This window comes from Lissotriton vulgaris, chromosome 9 (assembly GCF_964263255.1).
Source record: "Lissotriton vulgaris chromosome 9, aLisVul1.2, whole genome shotgun sequence".
Taxonomy (NCBI): Eukaryota; Metazoa; Chordata; class Amphibia; order Caudata; family Salamandridae; genus Lissotriton; species Lissotriton vulgaris.
The window spans coordinates 821,047,484-821,067,075 of NC_141697.1; the positions used below are offsets into that span (position 1 = coordinate 821,047,484).

Sequence of the window (19,592 nt, forward strand, 5' to 3'; positions counted from 1 at the left end):
GTGCGCTGTACTCCAAGCTCCAAAAACGCTGAAGAATTTACAATCCATACTAGGTTTTCTGAATTTCGGAAGAACTTACATACTAAATTACGCAGAGAGGGTTAAACCTCTCTACGAACTAATTAAACCTGATTTAAAACAAATCAATTGGACTCAAAAACACACAGAAATTTTGAGATCACTGCAAACAGACATGTTAGCAAAAACAAAATTAGATACACGTGACAACACGATCGATCTAGTAATCCGAGTCATCCCAGGAAGATGCGGATTCACGTACCTAACCTCTAATGAGGGAGAAAAGGTACCAATTTCAATTAAGTCTCACTTGTACACACAAGCAGAAAAAACATTCAGTCGCACAGAAAGAACTGTGAACGCAGTGCAAATCGCATTAGCAAATGAACGAGAACTAGCACACGGCAAACGGATTAATATCCTTACAGCGGAATCCGCCTTCGAGGCGCTATTCAGCCCAGTAAACCTGCCTACAGTGTCACTGGATCCGAAATGGATACAGTACATAGATTCTCTAGGAGCGGAAGACGTGAAATACTATTTCGCCCCGCAATTTGAAGAACTGAATGATTTAGAATATGAAGAAGAATATCCTCTGCCAATTGAAATCCTGCCTCTCCCACAATACGCCTGTATAATCTATACAGATAGCTTTGTACAGCATTTCAACGTAGAGAGTAAATCCTACAATGCAGCATGTGCGATCATTAAAGGTCGTTGGCTGTGCGGTAAATTCAGACCGAAAGTAACAAAAACTGAATCTGTAAGAAACTGTTCGGTTCAGAGAACTGAAATCAGATCTTTAAAGATGGCGCTCGAAAATGCAGAACGCGAATTCCCCACACTTATAGTGTGCGATTCTCATTTTTGCGTCAATTCTTACAATAACAAACTGCAGAGTTGGATCGAAAACGACTACAAAGATGACACAGGTGCCACAATAAAGCATAAAATGCTTTGGGAACAGGTAGCTCTTTTACACAAAGAACTACAAAAGACTCACGTGATTCACGCACAGAGTCTTCAACGTGATGGCGTTCACGTTGCAGGGAATTCATTGGCTAATACAGCCACCGCGGAAGCAACTAACCCGGCTTCCGTAGCCACAAAAAAGCGTACAGATAAGTATATAGACGGGGAAACCATGCTAGCAGTAAAAACGACCGTAAAAGGCGACTGTGCAGCACTACCCGTAAACTATCCACTCAATTATGCATACATAATCGATGCAAACTCCGTTCCTTTTGCTCGAATCCCTGGAGTGGGGGATAGAGTAATTCCAAACATGAACAGGAGAATATTTTTAATAGCAGACGCACACATGGGTTTGGGTCTTAGGCACAGAAAGATCAAGGAATCACTGACTGAATTACAATCAGTATTCTGGTGGCCGGGAATGAGTGTAGAACACCAAATATATGCAAACAACTGTGAAAACTGCAATAGGGATCGCAGTAGCGAACCTTGCTACCGGCTACCAATCAGAAAGAGCGTAACGCTGCCTACACCCCGTCCTGCGTCCTATTAATAGTTAAGACGAAAAGCACTTACAAAATGAGGCCACCAGCACTCGGCTGACGCCTAGAACTGTTATAAAAGATTAGCGAGTCCATATCGGCACATACGCAATTACCACGTTCCATTCTGACCAGGGTCCTGCTTTCAGCTCTCGAGCTTATAGGGAGGCCATGGCCAGCATGGGAATTGGGTTGCGGTATTCTTGTCCGTCGCACAAGTGTGGTAGAAAGAAAAAACCGGGACATAAAGCAATCTATAACAGCGAAGGTATTAGGTTCAGGCGCTGGGTGGGTCAAACATTTAATAAGTGTCCAGACTAGTCTTAACAACATGCCAAGAAATTCTCTAAAAGGTTTCAGCCCATACGAACTATTGTTCGGAATAAGAATGCGCGTTCAGGACCTCGATAGTCAGATGTCAGTGGTACAAGAAGAAACAAAGCAGTTTGAAGTAAAAGACCGTTTGGCTGTTTTACAGGAACTGAATGAAACAAGAAAATCATTAAGCAACATAAAGTTTAAGCAACAGCCAAATACCACTGACGAGGCACCACCCGCAACAGCCCCAGCAAGGCCTGTCTGGATTCCAAAGATTGGGGATCTAGTCAGAGAAAAGATCGCGGTTAAGAAGGAATTTGGGCCTTCTTACAGAAAAGCAGTACCTGTCTTAGCAGTCACCGGAACAAGATCAGTTGTGCTACCGCCCCTTGCTGGTAAAAAGGAGAACAGAGTCGTGTCCATCGATCTGGTAAAACCACAAGCATGTGGCCTATAATCAACAGTAGGCCCAGTGGACTCCCAAGAAACAACAGAATACCCAAACTTGCAACAATCCAAGAGGTTCAAACTGAAAGACTAATCACATTCGATCAGCCTGCAGTGCACAATGAAGGACTATGCAATAATGCCATGGAACTCGTGCCTCTTGAAACACAGATTGAAACAGTTCGTCAAGAAACAACACCAGTCTACAATAATGTGGCATCAGAAAGTGCTACCGAGAGACAGATTGAAAAAACAATCCCATCAATTGACAGAACTGCCTCTGGTTATTTCATCAACTTCGACAACTTCTCTGAAGATTTAAATGACCCGGAAGTGATGCCAGAAACAAAAAAGTCTTTTAAAGAAAAAGCAACGGAACTCTTTCATCAACTGAAGGAAATCTACCTAATTTCCCCTTGGCTAGAGTTCTGGTTCGGTCTAGGTGTATTTTTCCTCCTGCTTTGGCTCATCATGGTACTATGTTTGGGAAAATTCATTGAAGGAAAATATATTACAATGGACACAGCAAGTCAGAACATCAACCTAGTCCTCAAACCACACAGATCATCCCACGTGAAGAAAAGAGAACTGTCAACAGTAAATGTCACAGCAATTCCAATACCTGGTGGGGTAGTATGGGAGAAAACAGACTATGAGATCTATGGTCCGGTCGAAATCCTGAAGTATCCTCATCAACTAAAGGTTTCCTTAAGTGACTTTGTGACACCAAGTACATTCTCTGATGATTGGGACTTTAACAGTATTAATGACATGATGTCTGATTTAGTAATGTCAGCTAGATTCACAGATCATGATTATTTACAAGGTTCATCTAGTTATGAGCAGTTATTCTGTTATACCCACTATGGGGATCATTACTTGCATAAATCTGCACAGCCTAGAAATGTTTTTATGTATAACCAATGGGAACATTGTTCTACACCACCTAAAAGCAGTTCTAAAGCATTTTTTGAGAAATTCAAATATTTTTCAGGGTTTAACACCAGTGATGCAGAAACGTTTTATTACAAACTGTTAGATAAAACAGGAATGAAAACAATGCTGACAAATTCTAAATTGATATATTCAGAAGCATTTTATGACAAAATGATGACATTTGGTTTTGATTATTGGAAAAATAATATTGAAACGAAATCAATTTGGGGTACAAAAGATTGGCAGGTGCAAGGCATAGAAGCACTATTTAGAACCTGCATGATACCAGAACAAATGTTATTTTTAAATGACACTGTACACCAAACATCTTGTCTTGGCCTAGCCAAAAACAAAGAAATGAAAACACCGTCTATACCAAAGCCAATAGCTGAGAATACAACTGCAGATAATGAGTTAGACGTGTCACACATTTTACATTTCAACAGAACACATCCTGATTGGAAAAAGTGGTTAATCTGGCCTACAGACACAAATAGCTGTCAAGATAGGTTCCTGAACAAAACACAGGGTTTAAAAATGACCAGATTAGACTCAAGATATTCCCAGAGACAACATCCAGGAATTATAACTACATACAGTGTAGGCAAACTCTGCCTAGAATGGCTAACTACATCCACACTGGCTGAAATTAAGCAACACTTGTCTTTATTAAAAGATGGTGCTGATTTGCGCGATTTCATTTTTGGACCACGCAAACAGCGTCAAAAGCGTTTCATAGCGACCAGCATCTATGCTGCTTACAACGAGGCTTGGAAAGTAAAGCAAATTGAAACTGCTGAAAAAATACGAGAAATTGATCGTATTAATTTGGAAAAATCACTTTCTGTGGTAGACAATGGGTTAATGACTCTGTCTTCCAGAATATATTCTTTGGACAATATTGTATCCTCTGCCTTTGATGTGATAGACAGAGACTTGCTAATGTTACAACATGGCCAGTCTCAATTACGCTCTATTATAGAATTGGGCTGGACGCTGCAAAATCTTCGTTCAGGCTATGTGCCTTGGCGTCTGATAAACACAACGTCATTATTTTCCATTTTTAACCTTACTGATAAACAGATCAGTTTGGCACAGAAAGGAGCAGACTATACAATCTTGAGCATCGAGAAACTCGAGAGATTATCATTGACAATGTCAGAGAGCCCTGTCATTGAATGGATAATACACGGAATTATCACAATTCCGATAACAACTTTCCGATTTCATAAATGCCTTGAGTACATACCTGCTGGCCAATATGAACAATTGGGTAAGGGATATGTTAAATCCGAATGGAAATTACCATACACTCATTCTTGCTATAGTGACAGCGACAAAAATGTATTTCTTAGTGGTGACAACTGTAAACACTCACTAAGCGGTATACTTTTGTGTCAGGGTATTAATTTACACGGAGCATGCGATGGTAATTCAAACAACCTTTCATGCCACCAGCTAGTCACACCTGCAACTCAGATAGAGCCCTTCTTTATGCAACTCGCAAACGGGAGTTACATTCTAAGAACGGATCACAGGTGCTGTGGCCTCGCGCCCGGACTAAGTTATCTAATACAAGTAACGTCCATGGTCAAATGTTGTATGCAAGCATTGTTCCCGAGCGGGCCTCCAGACACAGTGACTCCCCTCTGGCCTCGTCTGAATCTCTATTCTATACGAATTGATACATTAAGCAAAATGAAATCTGTGCTTTTACAGACAACAGTGCCTATAACGTCATCTAAAGAGACGTATGATCTTCTAGTCGCAAGGACGGCTACTGAGGTCCATGACCTTTTATCAACAAATTGCCCCGTGCATTTCGTACAAATGCTCGAGCAACTCTTTAACATGTCTAGTGCCACGAGCATCCCAGGCATATTTAAGACAGTCTTTACGGGACTGCTAACACCCTTCCAGGCAATTTTGGGAATCTTTCCTAATTTTGTGCACTCCATCTTTGGTGGTATTCCACTATTTTTTGGACTCATCGCAGGGATTCTATTTTTGACCCTCCTGCTACGTTATGGCAAGCCTCGGCTCAGACATAGCTCCCATGGGAATGGAAGAAACAATCCTAGCAATGCGCTACAGGGACAGGATAACTAACGTCCTCGGATTGGCCAGGCTGAGAGATCTAAACATGACCTGGTTCCTTTCATTCAGACCAATATGGCAAAATTGCATTTTACCTGTGCTACGGTGTATGCTTTGCGGCGATGAATGCGTGTTGGACATCTGTCTTTAACTTCCATCAGCAGTACCAATGGACGTCGATACTTTGCTAAGTCCAATAACGGCTCACGCATTGTGTTGTCCCCAGCGGCTACCAATCCTGATGACGGCATTCGTGGAGACTCCTGTACTACAGCCAAGTGGTAACAGTGGAGCGAGTGACAAAAGCAACATCATCCAGGTACAACGTTCTGTGAGCATTGCTGATCCTGCATTCGATGACAGCAATCATTCTCACACCTGCCAAGTTTCAGCGCTATCTAATTTGGTTGAACTATCACCTGATTTTGTAGACCAATTCTTTGCGAGCCTGTCTGATACGATGTTCTCACCCACAGAGAAACAATAACTTTTGAGAAGCTTTCCGACACACAGCGTTCCCATGAACTCTGAATTTGGCCTTCAGTTTTGATCAACATAAAACTGCCAGGAGCTTTGGTAAACTGATTTTTCTTTGAATTGGACAATTTTTTAATATTGACCCTTTCCTTTTTGGCACGAACAATTCTTTGCTTAACGTAAAAACTATTCTTAGAGAACAGAAGCTTCACACTTCTATTTCTAAAAAACACATCTAGAGACATAACAACATAACACCAGCCTCTAGCACACATGTTATTACAATGCATTTTTATGTGATGATTTATCTCGCATTTCTTCTGTCAGAGATACTTCATGTGTAATTCTTTTTGCATAATCATTCATTGACTTCATATGCAATACCTTTTGAATGATTACTATGCTTTAAATAACGTACAGTACCTAAATTCCATGTATTACAAGTACACCTATTTCTAATGCATTTATGTATTTTGGGGTGGGCTATGTTACGCAATGTTACACATGCATCTAATTGCTTAGTTTTAGTAATTTTGATGGACATGAATTCGTGGAGTGGGTGTCATGTGCTTATCTAGGTTCCTGATCGATACTGTGACCTTATGCCCCTATTCGGCTATAAAGCCCTTTATTCCCTATATTGGCATAACCGTTCAAGTACGATTTTCTGAAAAGTCATCTCTGGCCTCACACGAGCAGAAGCCACAGAGCCACATTCCAGCATGACTCTCTGCTACTTCCTTTGCGACCAATTAGTGCAATGACAGAGCAGCAGTCACTATCTGATATTCCTAGATAACACTCCGAGTTCTTCAACAAGATAAAAACTTAGCAAACCTGGAAATCCCCGCTTGCTATGTTTTGATTAGTAATGGAACTCTAATGAGCAACTGATAGCTGCCACTTCCTAGTGACATCTTTAATTGACGTCTTATGTCCAGCAAACTTGCGTCAAACCCGGCACCTGTCAGGTATAAATATTACCAACGTTGCCTTAAGCAATGCGAAGCTGTGAGCTGTGAGAGCGAAGCAAACTGCTGTTGAGCGTTGCCTGTCGCTGCAGCCTGCTATCCTGTGGTGGTGAAGCTACTGATTACCATTATCGCCGCTACAGCGCGACCTATGGTGCAGTACGCTTGAGGAGCCGTGCAGCCGTCCTCTGCGAAGACATCCAGCCCAGCTGCCCGCGGACGCTGTCACCCCTCCTTCCTCCAGACGCGCTGAGAGAAGCCGCTGCCTTTCTCGTGCAGAGAAATCCAGTCCCGGCGCTTCCAGTTTACCCTCACAGGTGACTGGGATATCGAGAGAGACCCCTGAAGGAGATACCAATCCTCCATCATTCTATTCAGAGGTATGGTGTTGACTAAACCCTTAGACGAGAATTCTTGAAACAAACCTTGGCAAAACCAACTTAACTTAAGCTACTTACTTACTCCCCCTTCTCACGTGTTAGGCCTAGGTCAGGCACACTGGGGTAGGCTTAGTTAGAAGCATCAGTTGAGTATGTTAGCCTAATGTATATATGACTGTATAAATGTTTTATTACTTTTAAACCATTGTATGGCTAAGAAACCATATCAATGCTTTTACAGTTCTATTTTGCTATTCTTATCTTACTGTACGTACTTTTTATAATAACAGTTATTGCAATTGTGGCAATACATTTCTCTTGTACGAGAAGAAAGACTGTTCAATAAATGTTAACCTTTATTGATACACGCCCGTCTCTCTATTCTCTACATACCGTGAAAGTAAACTGCACTAGACTGACTGAGTGAAATCTATGTCTATTGTTTCACACGACCCTAGAGATCGACTCTTGATCTGAGGAGCAAAGTTGTCATGTTGCACGGTTGTTGGAAAGCTGAATCCCTTCTTGTCTGTGCCAAGGAAGCTGATCACTTCCTATGCAGAGAAGAAAGTTTCCAGTGACCTCTGAGCTAGTTGGTAACACAACCCAATTAAGTTTAGCATAGTCAGTGGAGGCCTGGAATATAGCCAGTTCCACGTCGATACTACTGTTTATGTTATTCCAATGCGCAGGGCCTAGTGGGAAACTAGGAACTACACTACAGCGAACCCTGCACACTCTGCATCCGCCAAGCCTGGCCTGTGCTGGAGTGAATCAAGACTCTGAGGACGTCCCCCCGGCGATTCTGGCTTGGAATCCAGTGCCCAAGGACTCTCCTCGCCGACCCTGCAGCCTCAGGACAAAGGCCCCCTGTGCCCAACTCCTGGGTGCCTACCTATCCTCCAAGATCCCAACTTACCCCCCGAAGTGCTGGACCCCCTGTACCTGTTGTGGATACAAAGTTATTTCCTTTCTGCAAAGTAATTACTTGAGAACCCTCATAATTGAGAAAAGTATATTTTTGATATTGAACTGTTGGTTTTAAAAATAAAACTACCATATCTTTTGATATAAAAATAATTGGCCCGGAGTTCAGTCCTTGAGTGTGTGGAACCTTTTGCTGACTGAGTGTGTACAACAAAGGCTTTACACTGGCCTCTGGTACTGCCTTACTGCTCGACCAAGCTACCACTTTTGAGAGTAAGGTCAGCCCTGACTTTAACCTCTGTTATACCTTTGGGGTTGGTGGTCTCTGTACACACTGTACCTTACTTTGGCCCAGTATATATGAATGAATAAATTTGTACTTGTAAAGCGCACTTATACCCCGACCGGGGTTTCCTGGCACTGTAAGCATACCGCTGTGGAACCCTTCCTGGCTTTTCCCTGGGAAATGTCCACTCCTGGGCACCCCCATGGTGAAGCCAGGCATCCCAGCGCTGTTGGGGCCATTGTGGAGATTAAGCAAGCTATTGCCCAGAGTTGCAGAGTGGGACCCATGATTAGAATAGGCACTGAGGCGAGAATTATAAGGTCCGAGGAAATTGAGCCCAAGACCCGCCGAGGCGGGAATGGAACCCTGGTCCCGGACCAGACCTCTGCATCAGGGTCTGCCGCTCTAACCATTGAGCCACACTTCTCCACTGTGTCACAGGTAGGTAACAACCTTTTATTTGAAACTGCTTCCCATTCTGTTATTTTCCCTTGACCATCTTGCAAATAGGTAGTGCTCAATTCACAGAACGGGAGAAGGTAGGGTCAGTGAGGAATCTAAGATTTGACAGAGTTTCTACCATAAATCTGTACTTTGTCTTGACTGCAGCACGGAGATACCTCTTCGGGGTGATTCCAGCGCTTTATAAATTACACTTACAATTACAATAAAGAGCATTACAGAGTAACTTGTTCTTCTGTTACAGACTTTGAATAGCAGATGTGTCACCTTTTGAAAAGGTACCAGAGCATTACCTATTAGGAGGAGGGTCTGCGAATTGGCTCAGACCAAGAAGTCCTGTAGGACCAAGTACGCAAAATGCCCCTCTCACTGGACCTGGCTGTCCAGGCAACAGTGATTTGTGAATGTATGGAGCAACACCCACGTAGCCGCTTGGCAGATGTCCAGGAAAGGAACTCTGCATGCCAATGTATTGGTAACAGTTTTGGCCCTAGTGGAATGGGCTCACAGACCTTCTGGAGGCTGCTTTTTAAACAATATGTAGCAGATCTTGATGCAAAGAATGATCCAATGGGAAATGGCTTTCTTCTGCATGGCCTTGCCTTTTTTTGCCCTGATGAATCTCATGAAGAGCCAATTGTCTACCTGGTGTTGTTTGGCACAATCGATGTAGAAGATCAGTGCTCTTTTGGTGTCCAAGCAATGGAATCTCCCCTCCTCCTTAAAGGAGTGAGGTGGAGCATAGAACAATGGAAGGGGGCTGCTTTGATCGGGGTAGAAAGAACAGCGTCACAACATTTGGTAAGCATGACACTCGCGTCCGAAGAACCAGCTTGTCTGGGAAGAAAGTGCCATTGACAACATCAAAGATCCAGCTTACATAAGGTCCTGCCCTCCCCACTGCAACTCAGACCAAAAACTACATGTTGACAAAACCCATCAACTGAATTTCAAGAGGATCCAAACATATGTGGTTGTTTAGGACTATGGCAAACCCTCATACCAATTGAGACTGGACTGTTAGTATTGGAGCAGGATTCCGGCTCGTTAAACAAGTTACTTACCTTCGGTAACGATATATCTGTAAGAAACAGTAGTTAGTATTAGATTCCTTACCTTAGAATATCCCCAGGCGTCAGTCTGGATCTGGAAACTTTTGCATAGCAGTACCCCTGCGCGTCGGTAGGCGTCGTCTGCAGCCGTCCCCTGCGGCTCCGCGTCCGTCGTCGTCGTCGTGCACCGTGATGACGTCGCTGGAGTATATAGACGCCGCCTCCGCGCGCTGACGTCAGTTCTTTGTACACAGCTTTTCTGCGCCAGAACACGCAGAGCCATGTGAGAACCAACACTGGTGCAAATTGAAACTAAGGCCCTGAAAGGGATGTCCTTAACCCTAGGTATCAGTTCTCAGAACGGGGAGGTTGGGTGGGGCGGTAAGGAATCTAATACTAACTACTGTTTCTTACAGATTGCAAATGCTACTTACCAGTATGCATCTGTTCTTGGCATGTAGGGCTGCTGACATTCATATCTGTGCATAGATCGCCGCCTAGTGTTGGGTCCGGATGATTGCACATTGTTGTCCTGGAAGAGTCTTCGAAGTATCACGAGATAGGTGGCTCCTCCCCTGGACTACAGTGCGCATGGGCATCGCCTCCATCCCCAGATTGTTTTTAGCCATTGGCCGAGATGGAGTGAACTATGCGAGTGATGACCATGCTATGAGCATATATATATGAATACTGCAGCTGCTACAGGCGCCGGGGAGGAGAGCGGGCGATATGAATGTCAGCAGCCCTACATGCCAAGAACAGATGCATACTGGTAAGTAGCATTTGCAGTTCGAGGCATGTGGGCTGCTGAATTCATATCTGTGCATAGAATACATAGCAGTCCTCCTATCATTGGCGGCCGCCCGTGCCAGCTGCAGCAGTTTGAAAAAGTGTTTTGAGAACAGCCTGGCCAACAGCTGCCTGCTGTTTAGAGTGCACGTCTACACAGTAATGTTTAGTAAAAGTATGTGTGGTAGACCATGTGGCTGCTCTACAAATATCCTCTAAGGGAATGTTCCCAAGGAAAGCCATAGAGGCCCCCAACTTTCTGGTGGAGTGGGCTCTTGGTGGAATTGTGAGAGTGCGTTTAGCCTTAGCGTAACAGATCTGAATGCATTTCACGATCCACCTAGCGATACCAGCTTTGGAAATAGCGTTTCCCTTGTGGTGTGAGGCAAATGCAACGAAAAGTTGCTTGGTCTTACGAAAATCCTTTGTCCTGTCAATGTAGTACATTAAGGCTCTTTTAACGTCAAGGGTGTGGAGCATCCGCTCCGCCAGCGACTCAGGGTTTTGAAAAAACACTGGCAACTCAATTGTCTGGTTCATGTGGAATTGAGATACAACCTTGGGTAAAAATTTAGGGTTAGTGCGGAGCACCACCCTGTTAGCATGTACTTGGAAAAAGGGTTCTTGGATGGTGAGTGCCTGTAACTCACTAACCCTCCGAAGCGATGTAATTGCTACTAAGAAAGCCACCTTCCAAGTCAGAAACTGAAGCTCACAAGAGTGCAGTGGCTCAAAGGGAGGACCCATCAGCCTTGTAAGAACCACATTGAGGTTCCATTCTGGAGCTGGTGGTGTCCGTGGTGGAATGACCCTTTTGAGTCCTTCCAGAAATGCCTTGATAGCAGGAACCTTGAAAAGTGATAGGTGTTGCCTATTCTGGAGGTATGCTGCCATTGCAGACAGGTGAATGCGGATGGAAGAATACGCCAAATTGCATTGGTACAGATGGAACAGGTAACAAATGATATTCTGAATGGAAGCATCCAGCGGGTCAATGTCGTGGTTCACACAATAAATGACAAACCGCTTCCATTTAGCCGCATAACATGCTCTAGTAGTGTGCTTCCTTGCCTCCCGAATGATGTCCATGCAATCGGGGGGAAGATTGAGGTAGCCAAACTCTAGGACTTCAGGAGCCAGATCGCCAGGTTGAGCTGTTGCGGATCTGGGTGCTGAATGTCGCCATGGCTCTGCGTCAGAAGGCTGGGTGTGAGATGAAGCCTTTGATGCGGTACCACGGAAAGTTCCAGAAACATGGTGTACCATGGTTGGCGAGCCCACGTTGCAGCAACCAGGATGAGAGTCATCGAGTGCTGCCTGAGCTTGCGTGCCACCAGCGGTATCAGGGGTGCTGGGGGAAAAGCGTACGCAAATCTGCCTGACCAGTTCATCCACATCGCATTGCCCTGCGATTGCGGGTGTGGGAACCTGGCGGCGAAGCTTTGGCATTTTGCGTTCTCCTTTGTGGCAAACAGGTCTATCTCTGGATGACCCCACCTTTGGAAGTACGGTTGGAGTACTGATGGATGTATCTCCCACTCGTGCATTTGGTGGCTGTGCCTGCTGAGCAGGTCCGCCATCTGATTGTCCTTGCCTGGGAGATGCTCCGCCATGAGGAAGATGTTCCTCTGAATGGCCCACTTCCACATGCTCTGAGCCAGATGAGACAGCTGCGGAGAGTGTGTGCCTCCCTGCTTCTGAATGTAGTACATGGCTGTCATGTTGTCCGTCCGGATCAACACGACCTTGTTGCACAGATGTACTTTGAATGCCTTCAAGGCCATGAAGATCGCCATCAGTTCCAATACATTGATGTGCATTTTCCTTTGCTGTAGTGTCCATAGTCCCTGCACTGTGTAGTGGAGTACATGCGCTCCCCATCCTTGGAGAGAAGCGTCCGTCGTCAGGATAATCTGTGGCACAGGCTCTTGGAACGGTCGGCCCTTGCAAAGGTTTTGTGGATTCCACCAATGCAGAGAGTTGTACGCCCGACCGCTCACCAACACTAGGTCTGTTAGTTGCCCATGAGCCTGAGTCCACTGACGTGCTAGGCACTCCTGAAGCGGACGCATATGTAGTCTCGCGTGCGGGACGATGGAGATGCAGGAGGCCATCATGCCTATCAACTGCATGAACACCTTCGCTGGAAGCGAGTGCTGAGGTCTGAATCGTTGGATCAGCGTCTGGATACTGGCGATTCTCACTGAATTTGGCTGCGCAGTGGCTGCCAGAGTGTCTATTGTCGCGCCCAGATACTGCCGTATATGGGCGGGTTGGAGATGGGATTTTGGGTAATTCAGCGAGAATCCCAGATCGTGCAGGAGATGAATGGTGCGGGACACGTGGTCGGCGCACTGCTGTTCTGTCTTTGCCTGAATGAGCCAGTCGTCCAGATAGGGATAGACGTGGACGTTCTGGCGTCTTAGATGCGCTGCCACAGTCGCCAGGCACTTTGTAAAAACTCTTGGCGCTGTGGTGACCCCGAAAGGCAGAACCCTGAACTGGTAGTGCTGGTCTTGAATTGTGAATCTGAGGTACTTCCTGTGTGAAGGATGCAGGGGAATGTGAAAGTATGCATCCTTGCGATCTAGCGTAGCCAGGAAGTCCCCTTGTCGAAGCAGAGGGAGAGCCTGCTGCAACGTGAGCATATGGAAGTGCTCCGACAGAATGTACCAGTTGAGGGGCCTGAGGTCCAGGATGGGCCTGAGGGATCCGTCCTTTTTGGGGATTAGAAAGTAAAGAGAGTAAACTCCTGTTCCCCTTTCTTGCAGTGGCACGAGCTCTATTGCCCCTTTTTGCAGCATGACTTTGACCTCCTGCTGCAACAAGTGCAAGTGCTCGCCGGACATAGGACGGTTTCTTGGAGGTATGTTTGGTGGTGTGGAAGTAAGTTCCAGACAGTAACCGTACTGGATAAGAGATCTGACCCACCTGTCCGTGGTGATGGATTTCCACGCGGGCAGGAACTGCTGGAGTCTCCCCCCGACCGGTGTTGTGTGGTCGGGGGACAGTGACAAGGCGTCACTGTTTGTTGGTGGTGGAGGACCTGGAGCTGTTGTTTCCACGTCCCCTGCCTTTGACGTTGTTGCCCCTGTAACCACCTCTACCCTTGTTGGTGTATGAGGTCTGGGTGTTGCTTTTATAGTACTGCGTGGATTGTGATGCCTGACCCCTTGAGGTGCCTCTGTTATTGGAGCGGCGAAAGGAACCACCCCTAAACTGCTGGGACTGGAGGGCCCCCATAGACTTAGCAGTGTCCGTGTCTTTCTTCATTTTTTCAAGGGTTGCATCCACTTCAGGGCCAAACAGGTGGTCTGGATTAACTGTTTGGTTTAAGATGGTTGTCTGTATGTCTGGTTTGAAGCCTGATATTCTAAGCCATGCATGTCTACGCAGTAACACGCTAGTGTTGATAGCCCTGGAGGCGGTATCAGCCACGTCCAGTGCACACTTAATGGAAGCATTGGTGATTAGCTTCCCTTCCTGAATCAACATTTCAGCTGCCCCTTTGTACTGATCAGGTAAGTGCTGCAGAAGTGTTTCTAGGGTGTCGTAGTGCGCCCTATCGTAGCGTGCAAGTAGGGCCTGCGTGTTTGAAATGCGCCAAATATTAGCTGCCTGCGCAGCAATACGTTTTCCTGAGGCTTCAAAGATTTTCGATTCTTTGTCTGGGGGAGGAGCATCACCCGTGGTCTGCGAGTTTGCCCGCTTGCGTGCGTTGGATACAACCAAGGAATCCAGTGGCAAGTGTCCCTTGATGTACGTTGGATCAGTGGGCGCTGCCTTGTATTTTTTGTCAATACGAGGATTGATGACTCGCGCCCGAGTGGGCTCCCTGAAAACCTCCGGCGCGCGCTTCAGCACTCCCTTGAGCATAGGCAATGTCTTGACCGACTTTTCAGCCACTGAGAAAGTGTCAAACAGAAAATCGACATCCACAGGGTCCGCATGGAGGTCGACCTCATGATTAGCCACAGCTCTCTCAATTAGAGCGTTGAAGGCTGCAGAGTCCTCTGTTGGAGAAGTTTTCGCTGCAAAAAGCTGTGGTTCGTGACCTGACTGAGGGTCCTCAGGGTCGCCTCCAGCAGACCAAGGTTCATTGACCTCCTCCGGATCCGAGTACGCTGGATAGTTGTACTCGTCCTCCTCATCTCCGTCACCTTCCCCAGCGTTAGAATGAGTCGGTGAGAGTTCTAGATTTTGTGGAGATGCAGGCTCTATAGGGGCAGAAGTACCTGCAGAGTCCAACTTCTTTTTTAGTGGAATACGAAAATGTTCTAACACCGGCTCCGGGGTGATCTTCCTTTTAAGGAGAGAGAGTTTGCCTGTGTTGGCGTCGATGACAACCTCTCGACGCTCCTCGTCTGCGAGTGGCTGGAGCCGAGGCTTCGGCACCACCAATGACGCTTTGGGCGTCGACACCAGCTTCAAGGGCACCCCGGCCCCATGCCTTGGAGCGAAAGCCTTCAGCGTCGTCTTTGGCGGCAGCGTGAAGTGGATCGGCGTCTGCGCCTTTGCCGGCTTCTGTGTAGGCTTCGGCACCACATCCTTCGGTTCGGGAGCCACTGCGTCCTTCCGAATACGTTGAAGGGACTCCGTGACCTTCTTGGTTAAGGACGGGGAGGGCTGGACCGGCTCGAGCGAGTCCCCCGAGTCTGGAGTCGGGTCGGCGATCAAAGGCACGGTCTTCGGAGCCGACACATCACCACCCTTGGCCTTGACGACCGGAATCGGCGCAGCCAGAGCTTTGGGGTCGTCTTGACGCTTCTTCGAGGCCCTTTTCGGGTCGTCGACCTCGACCATCTTCGGCGCCGACGCGGCCGCGTCGGTCGTCTTCGCCTTCGGCTTCGACACCGGGGTCTTCGGGTCGGCCATCTTGGCGTGGCTCTATGTCGGCGGCCATTTTGGGCCTCTTAGGCGCTGAGGCCTCTGGAGCCTTCTGTCCCACCAGTGCGACTTTCACTTTCGGTTTCGATACCGTTGGTGTGGACCCCGATGGCTTCACTTTCGGTTTCTTCACCGGGAGTGGCGCGTCACCAATGTCCGTGGCCGGGCCCGGAGGCGGGGCCGTGGGACGAGTATTGAGGTCTTGGGTAAGGCCCGAAGGCGATCCCTCGACCTGGGCCGTATAGTGGGGATTGACCCCTGAGTCAGTCTGAGGATGCTCCTCCTCTGAGCTATCCTCCACGGTGGCAATGGCCCCGTCGTCGTCCCCTACCTCTCCGCCGACTTCATCAAACTCCTCGTCCCCCGCGTCGTAGTTCTCATCCTCTGACGCCAGGCTGGAGTCCGAAACTTGGAAGACGGTGTCGTCACCAACGTCTTCCTCGAAGATGTTGTCTGGCGGGGGCGCTGATAACTGGGCCTGGAGTCTAGCGGCCCGACGAAGCTTGAGAGTCTTCTTACACCGGAACTTGGAGCAGGCCATACACCTGGCCTCATCATGGTCCGGCGACAAACATTTGTTGCACACTGGGTGCACGTCGAGCTGTGAATACTTTGAGGTGCACACCGGGCACCTTTTAAACGGAGTTCGTTCCATGTTAAGTAGTCTGGTGCGTCGTGTAGGCCCGTCCGCGCCGACAGCACGCGGAAGGGCAGCAAGTGTTCGGAGCTGATGAATAAACAAAACCCGAACGATGGACAATACCGACGCTAATCCTAAAGACCTTTTGGTCTTAAGTTAGGAAAGTTAAACAACTATCGATTCCGACAGAGGGAACCGAAACACATCCGAACCCAATGGCGGAAAAAAACAATCTGGGGATGGAGGCGATGCCCATGCGCACTGTAGTCCAGGGGAGGAGCCACCTATCTCGTGATACTTCGAAGACTCTTCCAGGACAACAATGTGCAATCATCCGGACCCAACACTAGGCGGCGATCTATGCACAGATATGAATTCAGCAGCCCACATGCCTCGAACATATCGTTACCGAAGGTAAGTAACTTGTTCATCTGAAAGAAACAGGTTAGTATTTGATTCCTTACCTTAGAATAGATACCCCAGCAATACCAACCCCGGTGGTGGGTCTGCCAACCAATACAATCCTACACCAGAAAGTCCTGGAGGACAGAACGGCCAAAGAAGCCATCCCTCCGGACTTGACTGTCCAGGCAGTAGTGAAACAAAAGTGCGGAGGGTCAAAAGGGGAATATTTTACAACCTGTCCACTCATGCCCCTAGGAACAAGATAAGAAACAAGAAAGAGAAGACCAGGTTCAGGGTGGTGTGCTGTCTTGATAGTGAGCAGGAATCGTGCGGGTGCAAGTGTGAAAAATGCATGTTGAATCATGCTTGGCTAGAAAAAGTCCCATCAGACCACCCATGTGGCGGCATATCATCATATGGGGGTTAGAGGTCGCTTCCATGCACCACATATACCATCAAGTGGTGGTGCAAAAAACATGTAAAAGGCGACCCATTCAGCCACAGTCATGCTTAAAGTATGATGTAGCAAAAAGTGCAGTGCTATGAAGTGAGTGCTTACTAAAATTAGCTACATAGACTACAAATATTGGTCGTGGAAATTAGTCTATGTGTCAAAATTAAAAACACGCCTAGTAGTGGGTGAGTAGGACTACATAATGGCGCTGTGCAGGGTGGTCAACTAGTTTCAGCTAGAAGGAGTATTGCTCCAGCTTTCATCAGGACCATGAAAGAGAAAAGCTACTGCAACTGAAAGTCAGGGGTGTATACACATGTAAAAGGGATATACTTTTGTCAACATCATGCGGTATACTTAGGAAAGTCATGTCTCCCCCTTAAAACTTGGAACCCCTGTGTTCTCTTAGGGGTCTTTTATCATGGATAGGAAGTGATGGCAGTCAGCATCTGTGGCAGCGCTTCTAGGCTAATTAAATCGGCTCGGTTGTTTGTTTGCTCTGCAGTTATCCATCATGGTGCTTGCAGTACTTTTTAGTGACACTCTTGAGATCTAGCCTGTTGTTGCTGTCATTTATACAGCACCCCGTGCTATCGTTAGCATTGGTCACTGGGCACTATGTATGTCATTATGACTCTAGCTCCTCTTCACAGGCTCTCCATCTACTATAGATACCCAGTACTAGACATTACATTAGTTACTGGGCAATATAAGGCAGTCATAGGCCTTTCTTCATCCCAGTGTTCATGCTTAGGGCACTTTTAATCATTAATTGGTGGTGGATAGGCGGTGGTGTAGTTTCCATGCAGATTAAATAGGAGTCTATCACACTTCTACTGGGTTTAGTATGTGTATAGCGATTTGGCAGGGCACAGTAAGTTTGTGCAATAACTGTGTCTTTTTCTTTACACATTAGAGCGGGGCCTCATTTTCCCGAGCGGTTGCCGGGCGAGGTGAGGCTTTCACCCACACAAAGCTGGGTGAGTATCACGATGAGGAAATGCCTCTTTGTGATTAAGCTAATATGCTTACATTAAGCTAATATGCTTACATGTTGTGCAGAACGCAAATCGTTCCTGCAGGTGTTGTTTGTTTTGGTGGTGTTTGTGGTGTCGTGTGTACTCAAGTGTGTAAATGAATACACTGTATTTTTTGTTTCTCGACAGGGAGAAGACTTCTTTCCTATGGTCAGAGAACACAGGGGTTCCAAGTTTTAAGGGGCAGACATGACTTTCCTAAGTATACCGCATGATGTTGACAAAAGTATATCCCTTTTACATGTGTATACACCCCTGACTTTCAGTTGCAGTAGCTTTTCTCTTTCATGGTCCTGATGAAAGCTGGAGCAATACTCCTTCTAGCTGAAACTAGTTGACCACCCTGCACAGCGCCATTATGTAGTCCTACTCACCCACTACTAGGCGTGTTTTTAATTTTGACACATAGACTAATTTCCACGACCAATATTTGTAGTCTATGTAGCTAATTTTAGTAAGCACTCACTTCATAGCACTGCACTTTTTGCTACATCATACTTTGAGCATGACTGTGGCTGAATGGGTCGCCTTTTACATGTTTTTTCCACCACCACTTGATGGTATATGTGGTGCATGGGAGCGACCTCTAACCCCCATATGATGATATGCCGCCACATGGGTGGTCTGATGGGACTTTTTCTAGCCAAGCATGATTCAACATGCATTTTTCACACTTGCACCCGCACGATTCCTGCTCACTATCAAGACAGCACACCACCCTGAACCTGGTCTTCTCTTTCTTGTTTCTTATCTTGTCCAGGCAGTAGTGCCTCAGAAAATGTGTGCAGCGAGGCCCACGTAGCCGCCTGGCAAGTGTCCTGCAAGGGGACTCCCCGGCCCAGGGCAGTAGTAGCCGCCGTGGCCCGAGTGGAATGGGCCCTCAGCCCAACAGGAGGCTCCTTCCGAGCCAAAGAGTAGCACGCTTTGATGCACAGAACGACCCACCGAGAGATGGTCCGTTTATGCACCGCCCGTCCCTTCTTCGCACCCACGTAGCCAACAAACAGTTGGTCATCCACCCGGAACTGGCGTGTGCGATCCATATAAAATGAAAGCGCACGTTTTGGGTCCAGACGATGGAGCCGCTCTTCATCCTTTGAAGGATGCGGAGGCGGGAAGAAGGAGGGTAAGGTGATGGACTGCCCGATGTGAAAGGCAGAGACTTATTTGGGCAGGAAAGAAGGTCTAAGACCGGAGTACTGCTCTTCGGATCTGCGCTAACTGGCGCGGAAAAAAGAAGAACTGACGTCAGCGCGCGGAGGCGGCGTCTATATACTCTAGCGACGTCATCACGGCGCACGACGCCGACGCAAGGGACGCCTGCAGACGACGCCTACCGACGCGCAGGGGTACTGCTACGCAAAAGTTTCCGGATCCAGACTGAGGCCTGGGGATATTCTAAGGTAAGGAATCTAATACTAACCTGTGTCTTTCAGATTCCAAATGACTCCTCTGTCTATGCTAATGGCATTGTGGGCAAAAAAGATGGACT

General features: G+C 47.0%; 1 protein-coding gene across 2 annotated transcripts in view; it reads right to left on the reverse strand.

The window, feature by feature from the left end:
• The window catches only part of SPTBN2 (spectrin beta, non-erythrocytic 2), a 994,900-nt gene that overhangs the window by 56,186 nt on the left and 919,122 nt on the right, over window positions 1-19,592 (reverse strand). The gene's annotated exons all lie outside the window — the stretch shown is intronic.